The sequence below is a fragment of the Lygodium microphyllum genome, chromosome 15 (assembly GCF_053477565.2).
Source record: "Lygodium microphyllum isolate KBCC chromosome 15, Lygodium_microphyllum_v1.1.10, whole genome shotgun sequence".
NCBI classification, from domain to species: domain Eukaryota; kingdom Viridiplantae; phylum Streptophyta; class Polypodiopsida; order Schizaeales; family Lygodiaceae; genus Lygodium; species Lygodium microphyllum.
In genome coordinates, this window is record NC_141149.1 from 68,032,384 (window position 1) to 68,046,400 (window position 14,017).

The following is a 14,017-nucleotide window of genomic DNA, read 5'->3' on the forward strand; positions in this document are numbered from 1 at the left end:
CTCCATGTAAATCTCATCATGCAAGTCCCCATGTGAAAAAGCCATCTTGACATCCATTTGGTATAAGTCTAGGTCAAGCTGTGCAACCAAGACCAAGACTAAGCGTAGGGTGGTCATCTTGACCACAGGAGAAAAGACTTCATCAAAGTGAATACCATGCTCCTGTTTAAAACCCTTAGCAACCAATCGAGCCTTGTATGCTGGCTTGGGGTGTCCAAGGGTACTTTTTAGCTTGTACACCCACTTGCATGGCAAAGCCTTCTTACCCTGAGGCAAGGAAACCAAACCCCAAGTTTTATTCTTATGCAATGAGTCAAGCTCAGACTGCATAGCCCTCTCCCAAGAATTACAATCACCCTTGTGCATAGCCTCATCATAAGTGAGAGGCTCTTCTGCATATGTAACTAGTACATAATCCATAGAGGGCGCAAAATGGTCAAGAGGTCGTCTATCTCTAGTAGAACGTCTCAATCCAGGCTTTGCTACCTAACCGACATCTTGTCTAACATCAGCATGTCTAGCATTTGGGCCATGAGCATCAAGTGATGCTGCATGTTGTCTAGCTGGCCGTGGGGCGGGCTAAACGGGAGCATGTGGCTCCTCCTGAAAGATAACTCAGCGTACCTCAACCACTTTCTTAGGCGGCATATGCATTTTGTCCTCATGAAAGTTGACATCATGGGTGCTATTCGCTTTCCACACCTGCGGATCCCATAGATGGTAACCCATCTCTCCTGCATCTCCATAGCCAATGAAAATGCATTTGACATTTTTAGGATCCAACTTATTGCATTTGTCCTTGGGCACATGGCAGAATGCCTCACATCTAAAGATACGCAAATGATCATAAGAGGGGGGCTTGCCTGCCCATACCTCCTCTGCAACCTGAAAGTCAATGCCACTACTAGGCAACTTGTTAATGAGATGCACTGCAGTAGTAACTACCTCGGCCCAAAAGTACTGTGGTAAGCTAGCTTGGCTAAGCATGCTATGGACCCTTTCTTGAATGGTCTTATTCATGCATTCAGCCATACCATTTTGGGGTGGGGTGTAAGGGGCGATCAACTGATGCTTAATACCCCGCTCATCACAAAAGTGCTCAAAAGCACGTGATGCATAATCACCCCCATTATCTAACCTTAGGCATTTGAGCCTTTTCCTAGACTGGTTCTCTGTCAATGCAAGTCAACGCTGAAATGTGTCTACGACATCGGATTTTCTCTTTATGGAATAAGCCCAAACCTTACGTGAGTAATCATCTATGAAAGTAACAAAGTACTTTGCCCCACCAAGTGACTGACAGGGCATGGGTCCACATACATCTGAGTGCACAAGAGCCAAGGGCTCACCCATGCATTTCTTACCAGAATTTTTATGCATATTTCTAGTCTGCCTGCTATATAAATAATGATCACAAGTATCAAAATGCAAAGAGTCAAAAGGCAGAAGATACTGCAAAGCACGGAGCATTTTCATTCCTTTAAGAGACATATGCCCCAAACGAGCATGCCAAAGGGATACATGGGGAATAGAACCCACAGACAAAACATGATCCAATGTAGCTCCTGATACAAGTAAGGGATAGAGGCTGCCAGACATGGTATCTCTTGCAAGTACAAGCCTGCCACAAGTAATCTTCCATGCTGTGGAAGCTTTCGCTCAACCACCAAGAACCATGGACCACTTATTGTTTCAAGTGTTCCAAGCCGAGCACTTATGGCTACCTCTCACATAGCCGACATGCCATCCATATCTATGGGTATAGTGAGCTTACCTCCATGCTGATCGAGTTACCTCCTCTCCCGCGCATTCCGGTAGCTCCACGATCCAAGTGCAAGCTTCAAGCAAGCTCCATCCTCAAGCTCCATCACCGTGAGCAAGAGAAGAGAAGAGAAGAGAAGAGAAGAAGAGAGGAGAAGATGGAGAACTTCTCCTCCCCGGTCCCTCACCCTCACACACTCACTCCCTCACACTCTCACACTCCCTCTCTCAAGCACAAGCTCAAGCAAGCAAGAAGAAGATTTAGAAGAAGAAGAAGAAGAGGAGACCCACTTTTGGCCACACACAAGAATGAGCTTCTCATTCACTTTTCAACTTTATATACAAAACCCTAAATCCCTTTTGGGCGGTCATCCCCTTATCCCCTTTTTTACATGTCCCTGGCCATGGTCTAGGCCCTTTTTCCCATTGTCCTTCTATCTTTCTAGCTTCCTTTCCACCGCCCGTCTACATTTATAAATTGCATGGGTGAGAGCCTAGTGCTCCTTAAATTAAATCATGATGCGCTTGCGCTCTTTTACAAAAGTATTGACTTGTGCTTTTCCTTGTGCACCTTTTTCCCTTATTTAGGGATTTTTTGTGCTTCTTATGTTTCTAGTTTTTTCTTGGCGCGCCTTCGTCTTCCATTTCACTTTTCCTTGGCCTTTGTCTTCTGCTTTAGCTTTTCCAGATTTTCCACCTTGTTTGTTTGACAGTTAACATTACCTCCCTCCTAGATGAGTGCCAGTCCCATGGCACTCACCGTCATAGGTAGCAGGCTTTGGCCTGCACTGAAGATGGGGGTGGAAGGGACATCGGTGGTTGCCGTGGAGGAGTGTTGGTGGTGGTGTGGAGGAAGGTCATTGGGGGCATGTTGGTGGCCTAGGTGGCTGGTGGTAGGCATGTTGGTTTGTTGGGGATTCTACACATGACGATTTTTGGTGGGCTTGCAGGATGATAAAGGATAAGAATTCAGAGTTGGGTGTTGATGAAGAGTGAACGACACTTTCGTTGGAGTCTTCAATACCTGCAATTGAAAACCTCTCATAGGTGGTCTCTCCCTAGGGGTAGTGCTAGTCTTCTCTATCTGCACAAGACATAGTTCAATTAGTTTGGGAGACAAGTCAAACTCTAAGCAAGCTGAGAGTATTGTCCTGCACTTGATGACCCAAACTGTGTATATATTTCAGTGCAGATATTATGTGAGTGCTTGTGCATACTTAGATATTACGTAGCTAGAAGACTGCGGGCTGATTTCTCGTAACAATGTGTGGATGAAGCAAAGTTTTCCATGTTGAGAAGAAGTATACGTGAAGGTGTATGAGACATCCTTTGCATTGTGACTGCACAACGTAGGCATAATTAAACACAGGGATACCACACTTTTGGTAGCTGAGAGCTATTGGACTTGCTTGATGAGGACGGTGTACTTTTCATGGCCATTCATGTGGTGCTTACCACAATTGATTGCAATGGTATTAAGGTAGAGTGCAAGAGGGAATCGTGTGAATGGGTCAGGGTGATAGGTCTATCCATAAGCGAGACAAGCTCGCTAGGTATGTCCTGCCCTTGATGTACACTGAACAATTGTGGGTGATGTTAAAGGGCTAGGGGACTAGGGATGGAGCCAGCCGACCAAGGTCACTGGACGTGCCTAATTTGAGGACCCCTAGGTGCTATGCTGTGATCGTGGGTGCTTCGTATCTTTTTCTTCTTTTCTTTTCTTTTTTCCTTTTCCGTTTTCTTTTTTGTTTCTTTTTCTTGTTCTTTTTTCTTTCTTTATTTTTCTTTTTTTTTGTTTTGTTTTGTCTTTTTTTTTGGACTTGCCTGAGTACAACCATTGCAATATGTTGAGGCTATCAGCCTTTCAATGGGTTGAAAAATGTCAAGCTTCGAAGGCTCAGGAAATGGATATTATAGTGATGATTGTGCCCTAGCCTCGTTGTTAGAGAAGCAGTCGTTGAGACGGGGAGATACACTTGAGATATTGCAACCCTCTTTGGAACGTGCGATGTTGATACTATTGGGGTAACAGCTGCCGTTAGTGCCCAGCGCAGAGTGTAACCTAGAAAGAGAAAGTGGTTAAGATCATGCTTTGGGCCATGCGATGTGGGCACTCGCACGGGTGATTTTTGCTTTCGGCAACGTGGCTTTGTCGTGGCTCTTTGTGGGGTTGGTGGTCTTGCGGTGACTTAGGCATTAAACACTTTCGCACAAAGACCTGCGTCATCCTGCATCCACTTGTCACTTCATGAGAGTACATGCATGGCATATGCCGCAACTCTAATAAACCAGTGCAACGCAAGGAGACATCACTTATCTGAATTCCATGGTGTTGGCTTAGATACTTATCACCTGCGCTTGATTAGCTTTTTCTTTTGCTAAAGATGTGAAATACATTAAACGAAAATATGAAAAGTTTGTACAATTGGGGAACATGTCAGCACTTAACCCTTTAAAGACAAAAAGTCATGGCCAGGTAGCATTTGATAAGCCTTTTATACAACATGGGGCTACTCTATTTGTACGAGGCAGGGTGAGTCCGGGTGGTCAGGCGATTGAGGTTCTGCTGGTGCGGGGCTCCTGTGAGATTGGGCAGGGAAGATGTCGGCTGGGACTCGGATGGTGTAGTCCCTGGCCGCAACTATTTCTAGAATGCTTTTAAACAATGCATCAAATTTCTGCTTGTCTCGAGATGCCCTCTCCTCTTTCGAGCACCTGGTGCCCGAGTGTCTGTTGGGGGTCTGCATGATCAGTGTTGCCACGCCCTGTGTGCTCCCTTGAGCTCTCATCCTCTTGGGGGGTTTTTGGCTTGGGGGGTTTTTGAGCTCTCGTCCTCTTGGCTTGGGGGGTTTTTGGCCTATGTCCTGGGTGGTGTTGTTTAGGGCCTCGTTTGTTTGCGTACCTTTTAAGGGTAGGTACGTAGCGTCCTGGAGGAGGAGCTTCTACTGCATGCTCCCTTCTTTGACGGGGGATAGCATCCTTGCAGGCTAGCTGCACTGGGTGCTCCATGTCGGCTACCATAGGGGGCCTGCAAAATGAAAACCATTGATTAGGCCTTGAGGCAGGATAAAACTATTCGCATGGAAGGGATTATACAGTGGGTTATCAAGCGCATATGATGAGGAGGGGAGAGGTGAGGCATGCAGTGTTTGTTGTAGGGGGATAGCCCCCATGATGATGTTCGTTTTGCCTCCAGCCATTAGCAGATCTTGGCTTATGCTAAGTTGTGTGGACTGGTTGTCATGGAGTGGAGCACGGCTCATCCTTGGAAGGATAGACCGAAAAAGGGAAAAGGTGTATAGGAAGGGACGATACCCTGTCTACACCATCAGAGATGTTGGTCAGGGCTTCCTATGGTGGTAATGAGGGTTGCATGCCCTCCACCTGGAGGCGGGAATGGTCATACAACTTCTAAATGTGTGGTGAGAGGAGGACCTCAGGAGCTTAGCCTGTCAAACCCAACCCTTCACCATGCACTTGACTATCATTGCTTGTGTGTGTTGATCTTATCTATATAGGGTCACAAAAGTCATTGTTTATTTATATACATATTTACGAATCCATGCCACTTCACGAGGATAAAAACCAATTGTAGAACTCAGGATTGTGTGGCACTTGCATCCAATAATCGTGGTAGCCTTCTTAATAGCATCAGGTATTTTGCAACGTCAAGTATCATGGTACCTTGTCTGAGTCTACTTGCAACATGTAGCTCCTCCTCAGTGAGAACCTTATCAGCCAAAGATTTCTCTTGGCTAGTTCTAGCTAAGTCCGTACCCCGAATGTCAGTCAGCACTCGAAAGGAAGTTGGTGCCACATAGGTTGGGTCTCTTTGAGACCGCGCCATTTGGCCAATCGCTCCTTTGAGACTGTCATGATTTGGGTTCCTAGTTCGGCCATTGCAACACGGTTTTCAAACCAACGTTTCTAAAATTGACTTTGACCCTTCGATTGTGACTTTAGTTGCTCTATCTCCAAGAGATTTGGTTGGTAGAGCTCATCATTGAATGTTACAGTTAAGCGTAGTTCGTCGACTTCCTCGTCAGAGATGAGTTGCATGCGTTCATGCAGGAGCTTGTCATAGTGCTCGTTAAGATGTTCTTGCTCTTCCCAGGATAGGAAAAATTGCAAGTATTCTCCAAGCTACTCCTTAGGGGATGTGCCCATGTCTGCAAGGACGTAGACACGTGCGAACACCTTGAGCTTAGCATCCAACTCAGTTAAGCACTGCGACACTTCTATGTTCAACGAGGGCTTGCTCGGTTGCTATCTCATGCAAGGTTCCAGGAGTTTTCCTAGGCTTTAGCATAGTTGGGGGCTCAGGCTTAGATGAGCAAGATTGGTCAACACTAGGATTTCTTATGCTCTCGGGGTTTCCATGTTTCTCCTGAGGCTTTGTTATTGTGTCATGGTTCTCCTTGGATGTGATTGGTATAAATTTGCCACCCTGTTGTGACAGCATTGTATCCACTCTTGATTGGTCAATGCGTGTTCTATTTTCAGTGGATTGAGTGTTGTAAGCAACCGTTGATGGTAACGATTGCTTTAATTTTTTAGAACACAAGGATGTGTCTGAGGTTTCACCGCTATTAGGAGAGACATCAAAGGGTTCATTGGTGGATGGACTCGATGCTTTATTCCTTAGCTCTCCAACGCTCTTGGTCTTAATGTTCTTGGGGTCCACAACCACCTGTAACTGCTGTTGTTTTTGCTGTTTTCTCCTCTTTTTCTTGGTCAGTGAAGTTGCATCTTTCAACGACTCAGATCCCTGGACTAGGTCAACCATTGATGTGCTTGGTTGGGCCTCAACATTCTCTTTCTCTAGTGTGTCCTCATGGGACATAGTTGTGGCCTGCTAAATAGCCTCGCTAGGTTGTGAGGGTACAAGTGCCTTCCTTTTTGGAGAGTCTAGCTCTTCAGCCAATTCCCTTCTGTTTAACTCCTCCACACTAGGATTTAAGCACTTTGGAAGTGCTGGAGTTGTCAAGGATGCTGGTTGTGGCACCTCCTCCATAGGTGAACTGCTAAGGACACGTTCCGCAAGGGGGATTCTCACGACCAGGGGTTGTGTCTGCTGTGATCCCTGTTTGGAAGTAGTAGCAGCTATTTCAATGGACTGGCTACTATTAGTAGATTGTAGTGTCAAGTCCCTAGGTCAGTTGGAAGTGGTCGTGTCTTTTGTTTCCCTTAGAGCATTCACTTGTGTAGATCGAGCATGAGTTGATCTAGTCACATTAGGTTGCACAGGCATATCCTTGGGCCGAGAGCTATAGATGGTATCATGTCCCACCTCTTGGACATTTGGAAGCTTAGATGGAGATAGAGATTGATTGGGATTGTGCAGCCGCCCTTGACGATTGATGTTGTGCTTCCTGTGTCTATTTGGGAAAAGAGGGTGTAGGAGATCTAGGACTCTTAGGTGGACGTGGCACTGGCTGAATGATTTGCTCGAGGCTATTAGACGATTGTGCCATTTTCTTTGTTGAGAAATCAGCCTTCTCACGAGCAGCGTTGTGCCTCTGGTGCTCATTATCCTCTTGGAAAGTCAAAAGCTCCTTGAGCACTAGTGGTCTTTGTGCACGCTCAATGGTTACATATGACATCTACTTATTAGGCATGCTAGACTGAGGCTCTTTCTTTCGAACATTCATGTTTGGTTTCTTGCCTCGAGACATGGAGTTTCTCTTATATTTCCTCCTGTGCTTTGTTGCTTTTGATGCAATCTGGCCTTCAGATGATAGAGGTGGTTTAACAGGGGGTTTTGGTACCCAAATCCATCTGTTACCTGCATAATACCCTTGAGCACGTAGCAACGCTTTGGATATCCATCTTGGCATTGTATTGGCTCTCCATCGATGCCTTCGTCTATAATGCTTGGGCTTCTTTTGGGGTCTTCTATGATATTTGTAAGTCCAAAGCCCGTCCTTGGCATTGTCTCTTGACCTTCTTGTTTCAGGCATGGCCTCACTCACTGGTTCTCGTTGTTTGACCTGTGCTTGTATCAACTCTTCCAACAAGTCCTTGCTCTCGTTAGTAGGCTTGACTGTTATGTCAGCACCTTCCTTGCATTTTCCTCGAGGTTCGATGAGGTCACCCTTGCTAAAGGTTGTGACTATCCTTACACCCGGTAGTGTCAGGTGTATCCTATGTGCTACATAGTCGACCTCACACTTGGTCGCCCTTTTGAAGGGTCTTCCAAGGAGGGTTCCCTTCTCGCAATTAACACTATTTGGAGGAACATGAAATATGATAGGCAAGCTTTCAGTTTCAATTGTCGCAAGGATTTTGCACTTCCCTATGAGTGCTTGTGGGTGTCCCCCGTAAGGGCTAAGAGTTGCATTAGTCGGTGTGAGCTCTGGTTGGCCTAGTAGGATCCATGCTTCATAGGTCAAGATATTGAAATTTGCTCCTTCATCAATCAGAGCATCGATGGTATGCTCTCTTTTCGCAGTGAGTTTGACCATAAGATAAGCAGGTGGTACTATGTCTTTGTCTTTCCGGTCTTGGCTTGTAAATTTAAGCCTTCTAACAAATGCCCTTGAGTCCCCAACTGCACGATCAGATGTGGGTTCTCCACTGGTGTCTTGGATCGTGAGTGTAGTGCTATTCAAGGAGCATCTATTGTCAGGACTGTCATATCTAGTCATTCTCACTGTTGTAGCTTGATGTTGTTGCTTTCCGCTTTGACTAGATGCAGTCCGAATGCAACACATATGTGTTTTTGCAGTGTGGCCTTTTTTCCCTTATTGGCTAGATTGGCCCATTGAGGTTCTAGGGTCTCTGTTTCTCTCTGTTCGGGTATGGGATTTTGGTTGCTCTTTTGCAAGTGAGAATCCATGCTTGTGTAGAGCCACTACTACACTAGGGTCTGTTTTGGAGGACCTGCCACGGTGCGTATTTTCTATCCAACCTACTTGGGGGAGGTGCGGAGGGGGCCGAGCCCCCTCTGCGAGGGTCTTGGGGGGGGCAGTCCCCCCAGCCCGCAAGGCCGTTACGGTAAACACCATGCGCGATTTGAAGGACCGTTTATAGCCAAATTTTGAACTAGTTGCTCTAAGTTTCAGCCCAATGATCGATCTATGATATGGTTTCGGCTCTATATGGTCTCTCGGTCAGTTTCAGGGTCTACAGGTTAAAATTTGAAAAAAAATCTAATTTCAGCCCAATAGGTCCGAATTGCAGGGGCTGAGTAGAAAGGGCCGAATGTAATTGGTCCGAATGTCAAATTCAGCCAGTCCGAGTTTGGTTGTCTGTAGGCCGAGTGGGCCAAGGGCTGAGTCAGATGGGCCGAGTCTAGTGAGCTGAGGTCGAATTTCAAAGTTGGTCCGAATGATCAATTCGGACGGGCCGAGCGGTGGGTGTCCGAGTTGAGTGGGCCGAGTGAAGTGGTTCGAGTGGTAGTGGGCCAAGGGCCGAATGGCTGAGCAGTCTGAGGGTTGATTCTGGGACTCGGCCCGAAATCGCCGTCACTCGGACACGCCGAGCGCGGTGCGTTTTTTCGTTGGACTTCACGAAATTCATCGCGCCGAGCGTTGGAGGCCTTCCCCCTGGTTGAGGAGCTCTAGATCCAACCTACTCATGTAGGGGAAGGTGTAGAATTACTTGGGTTGGGCAAATAACTCCCGGATGGCCAGATCGAAGCGGATCTATGCGACGAAGCTTTCTTCCTCTCTCCTGCTCTCCTAAAACCCTGCAACGCACAATGTTGCATTTCTTGCCACTCCTAGCCTCTTATTACCCTACCTAAGCATGTACTCACCTTATCTTGCCTCCCTTACTAACATTTAACCCAAAATTTCATTTTTAGCCATTCTTTTCCCTGTTTCAGTCTGTTATATAGCAACAAAAAACCCTACTGTTTGTTCCAATGTTTTGCTCCTATCCTTCCTAAATGCAAGAAAACATCATAAGGAAAATACCTACACCCATCATACTTTTCCAAGTCCAAAACAACTAGAACCTACTTGCTAAGGAGATCGAATACCTCTTCAAACTCCCTCGCTTCCTACCTATCTATGATGCTAGGAGGCATATTATATGGTGGATTCCATGCCACGGTGGATTCCGTGAGGTTTTACGGTGCATTTTGTAAACTTTTATTATTGGGGCTCATACACAAAGTGGATTCTTTGTGCGAGAAGTCGATGTGGACACCTATCCTTTTCGGGTGTTTTGTTAATTTAGTGTGTACATGGGTGATTCCATAGCGGGCGATTCCACAAAATACATATTGAATTAATAAACCTTTATGAGTTTAGAGTATGCACTCGTGATAAATTAAGGTTAGGATTGATTTCTAACCAATTGATTTATTTATGTAGTTGAAGACTGCTAGGTATTCACTTTTGTCGGTTTAATTGTATTATTTTACTAGCGATTGCGAATGCTTCAGTTGATGTGTAGAGATAGCAGCAGTGGTGGTGGAAAGAATTGGAGGATAGCGTGTATTCGAGTTATCATCTATATTTTGATGGGCACATACCTTAGGCATGACGCCTATATTTTGTCGTGCCTATTTATTAAGGCATTGGATATTTATTTATTATTTTTGTATGCGCATGGGCGCACAATTTATATATCTGTATTTGGACATTGTATTGGGTATGCCTGAATTCTTGGGCGCCCATTAGCTTTATTTCTATTTGGCACTAAAGTAAACTCAAAAGCCAAAAGCATGCTATTTTGTAATTTGGGCTATTATTTGAGCTTGAAGATGATTAATATATAAAAATACATGCTTTGTGGAGCGCTCACACAAGGCATGGGGGGAGATTGCACCCAATTGGTCTCTTATTCATGTCGTGCATGCTTTCTACATTGATTTGTGTGCAAAAAGTAGAGTTCTTTTGTTCTTGGGGACCTTCTGACGCTCACTACACGCGCTTACGACATCCGATTTGTGCACCAGTGGTATCAGAGCAAAGCTGAGATCGAGAGCTTCCAATCGCTACCCATCTTGTGTGAAGGCAGAGCTCCTGGAACGATCGAGCTCTACAGTGAGTTTCATCTCGAACGGTCGATATGGGTGGAATCCTAGCAGTCAAGAACCTCTGTTTGCAGCCTCTGATCGTGAAGGAGTGGCCTGAGGAGGCGGAGGACCACGTCAACATCTCCTTTTACAAGTCGTTTTGAAACAGACTGAGTAAGCTTCCATATCCAAAGAAAAAGGTTAAAAGCTTTAAGTAAAACTTAGTAAGCTTATAAGAAAGCTTTATCCCATAAAAATTGACCACTAGGCAGCAGCGGCATGCTGACGCAGTAGTCGGCGAAAAAAACGGACCCTCCCTCAAAAATTGAATTCAGGACAGTCACTTTAAGCTTAAGCTTAGTAACATAAGCCTTCAAACTTCCAAAGTCACTCAAGTTCTGCAAGTTGTATTACTCTGCAAGTCCTGTAAGTCACAGAGGATCAAAACCGACTTATCTTGATTACTCCCATAAAGACTATTTCTGCGCAGAAGCATAGAACTACAAAATTGCTCCCTGGAAGACTCTATTCATATACGCAGACTTGTTGAACCAGTTTCAGCACACAGAGAAGGTCATATGCAGTTTCTACAAAGACAACAAATCCCGCAACCGCAAAAGACAAAGACCGTAAAAGCCCAACAAAATCTATAAGCCTTGTATACTCGACTTTGAGCTATGCTCATCCCGCTAATCAGATTTTGAGAGAGTGAGGTCTTTTGGATTTTTACAGGATGACGGAACAAAATATGGATGATTTAATGGCTGAAGATGATCTTTCCGAACCTATGATGGAACAAAAATTGGATTTGATTATGATGTAGCTTGATGAAGAACAAAGAGCCCGACAAGCTTTGCAAGTCCAATTGGCCAATTTCCAACAATCTACCACTAACAAAGATGAACTGCAACCCGAAGATCTTATCTGACGAACCATCGATGCGACGCTCGAAGCTCAATCCATCCGCAAAGAAACAAAGATAAGTAAAAGAAACTTCAAATTTCGTACTTTCAATGGAACTCGAGATGGAAAGACTGTCCTTGCATTTATCAGTCAGTTTGATGATTACTTTCATGAAGAGACATATGCTGAAAAAGACAAAATTAAATGTGTCACTAATCATTTAGTCGATCGAGCATCTCTTTGGTGGACTGTAGTTCGCAAGAGCATTGATTGTCCCACTACCTGGGAGAGTTTCAAAAAGAAGTTTATGTAGAATTTCCTTCCTTCTCAATTCCATGAAAAAGCCATAAAGCAATGGGATTTTCTATAGCAAAGAGATCGTGAGCCTATTTCTCAATACACTGAACGTTTTTGGAATGCCCTACTGCAACTACGCATGCTTGAAGACGTACCTGAAGTGACACACAAACACAAGTTTATGTCTGGATTACTTGGACATTACTATGTTGAAGTTAATATGTTCAAGCCTACAACCCTTGAAGATGCAATTTCTTTGGCTCATGACAAGATTCGAGGAAGAGACAAGCGTCCACAACAATTTCAAGCAAATGGTAACTATGGTTCCAAGTAATTCAATTCAAATTTTAGAAGATTTAATCAAAGTCGTTTTCTTCAATCGTCATTTTGTAAGTCTTGGACAAAACCACCTGCTTTGCCATCAAATACCAATCCAAACCCTAAACCATCCTCACAGTCAAATCCTAATATTCCTAGACTTCCTACCATTGCCAACAATGTATCTAAAGCCAAACCTATAGTTTATTACAAATGCCATCAACCTGGACATCTTGCAGCCAATTGCCAATCGAAAAAGCCACCTGTCCATATCAATTATCTTGGAGCAATGGAAGATGAAGAACATGAGGAAATGCCTGATTTTACGGAAGATGATGACGACATTGCTACTTCTTCAGATACTTTACTAGGTATGCCAACTCCACATTCTTTGTTTGTGGGAGCTTTCACTCAACCGCCAAGACCCATGGACTGCTTATTGCTTCAAGAGTTCCAAGACGAGCACTAATGGCTACCTCTCACATAACCGACGCGCCATCCATACCTACGAGTGTAGTAAGCTTACCTCCATGCCACTCAAGTTACCTCCTCTCCTACGCACTCCGATAGCTCCACAATCCAAGTGCAAGCTTCAAGCAAGCTCAATCCTCCCGCTCCGAGCTCCAAGCTCCATTGTCGCGAGCAAGAGAAGAGAAGAGAAGAGAAGAGAATAAGAGAGGAGAAGATGGAGAGCTTGTCCTCCTCGGTCCCTCACCCTCACACTCTCACACTCCCTCTCTCAAGCACAAGCTCAAGCAAGCAAGAACAAGAAGAAGAAGAAGAAGAGGAGAGCTACTTTTGGCCACACACAAGAATGAGCTTCTCATTCACTTTTCAACTTTATATACAAAACCCTAAATCCCTTTTGGGCGGTCATCCCCTTTTCCCCTTTTTTACATGGCTGGCCGTAGCCTAGGCCATTTTTTCCATTGTCCTTCTATCTTCCTAGCTTCCTTTCCACCACCCGTCTATATTTACAAATTGCACGGGTGAGAGCCCGGTGCTCTTTGAATTAAACCATGATGCACTTGCGCTCTTTTACAATAGTTTGACTTGCGCTTTTCCTCGTGTGCCTTTGTCTTCCGTTTCTCTTTGCCTTGGCCTTTGTCTTTATCTTTTGTTTTAGCTTTCCGGATTTTCCACCGCTTGGCACTCTTTTACAAGATTTCAGGGTGCGCCTTTGTATTTTAAAATGCGCATTTCCCCTTTTGCATTTCCCTTGGACTTTTAAGGTTGCCCTTGCACTTTTGGCCTTTTCTCCTCTTCTTTCTTCAATCGGGCTACCTTTTTTCTGCCTTTGACTTGCGTCTTTTTTATTTCCTTTTTCTTTCTTTGTGTTGGGGTTAACATTACCCCCCTCCTAGATGAGTGCCAGTCCCATGGCACTCACCGTCATAGGTAGCAGGCTGTAGCATGCACCGAAGATGTGGGTGACAAGGACACCTATGGTTTCCGTGGAGAAGTGTTGGTGGTAGTGTGGCGGAAGGTCCTGGGAACCTGTTGGTGGCCAAGGTGGCTAGTGGAAGGGTTGTTGGAGTTGGTGATAGGGCTGTTCTGTGTTGGGGATTGCATTGATGGTCAGCACAAGCGTAGGTTTGTTGGGGATTCTGCACATGATGATTCTTTTCAGGCTTGTCGGATGGTAAGGGATAAGCATTCGGAGTTGGGTGTCAGTAAAGAGCGATTGAAATTTCGTTGGAGGCGTCAATACCTGCAATGTGAAAACCTCTCGTGTGGTCTCTCCCTAAGGGTAGTGCTAGTCTTCTTATC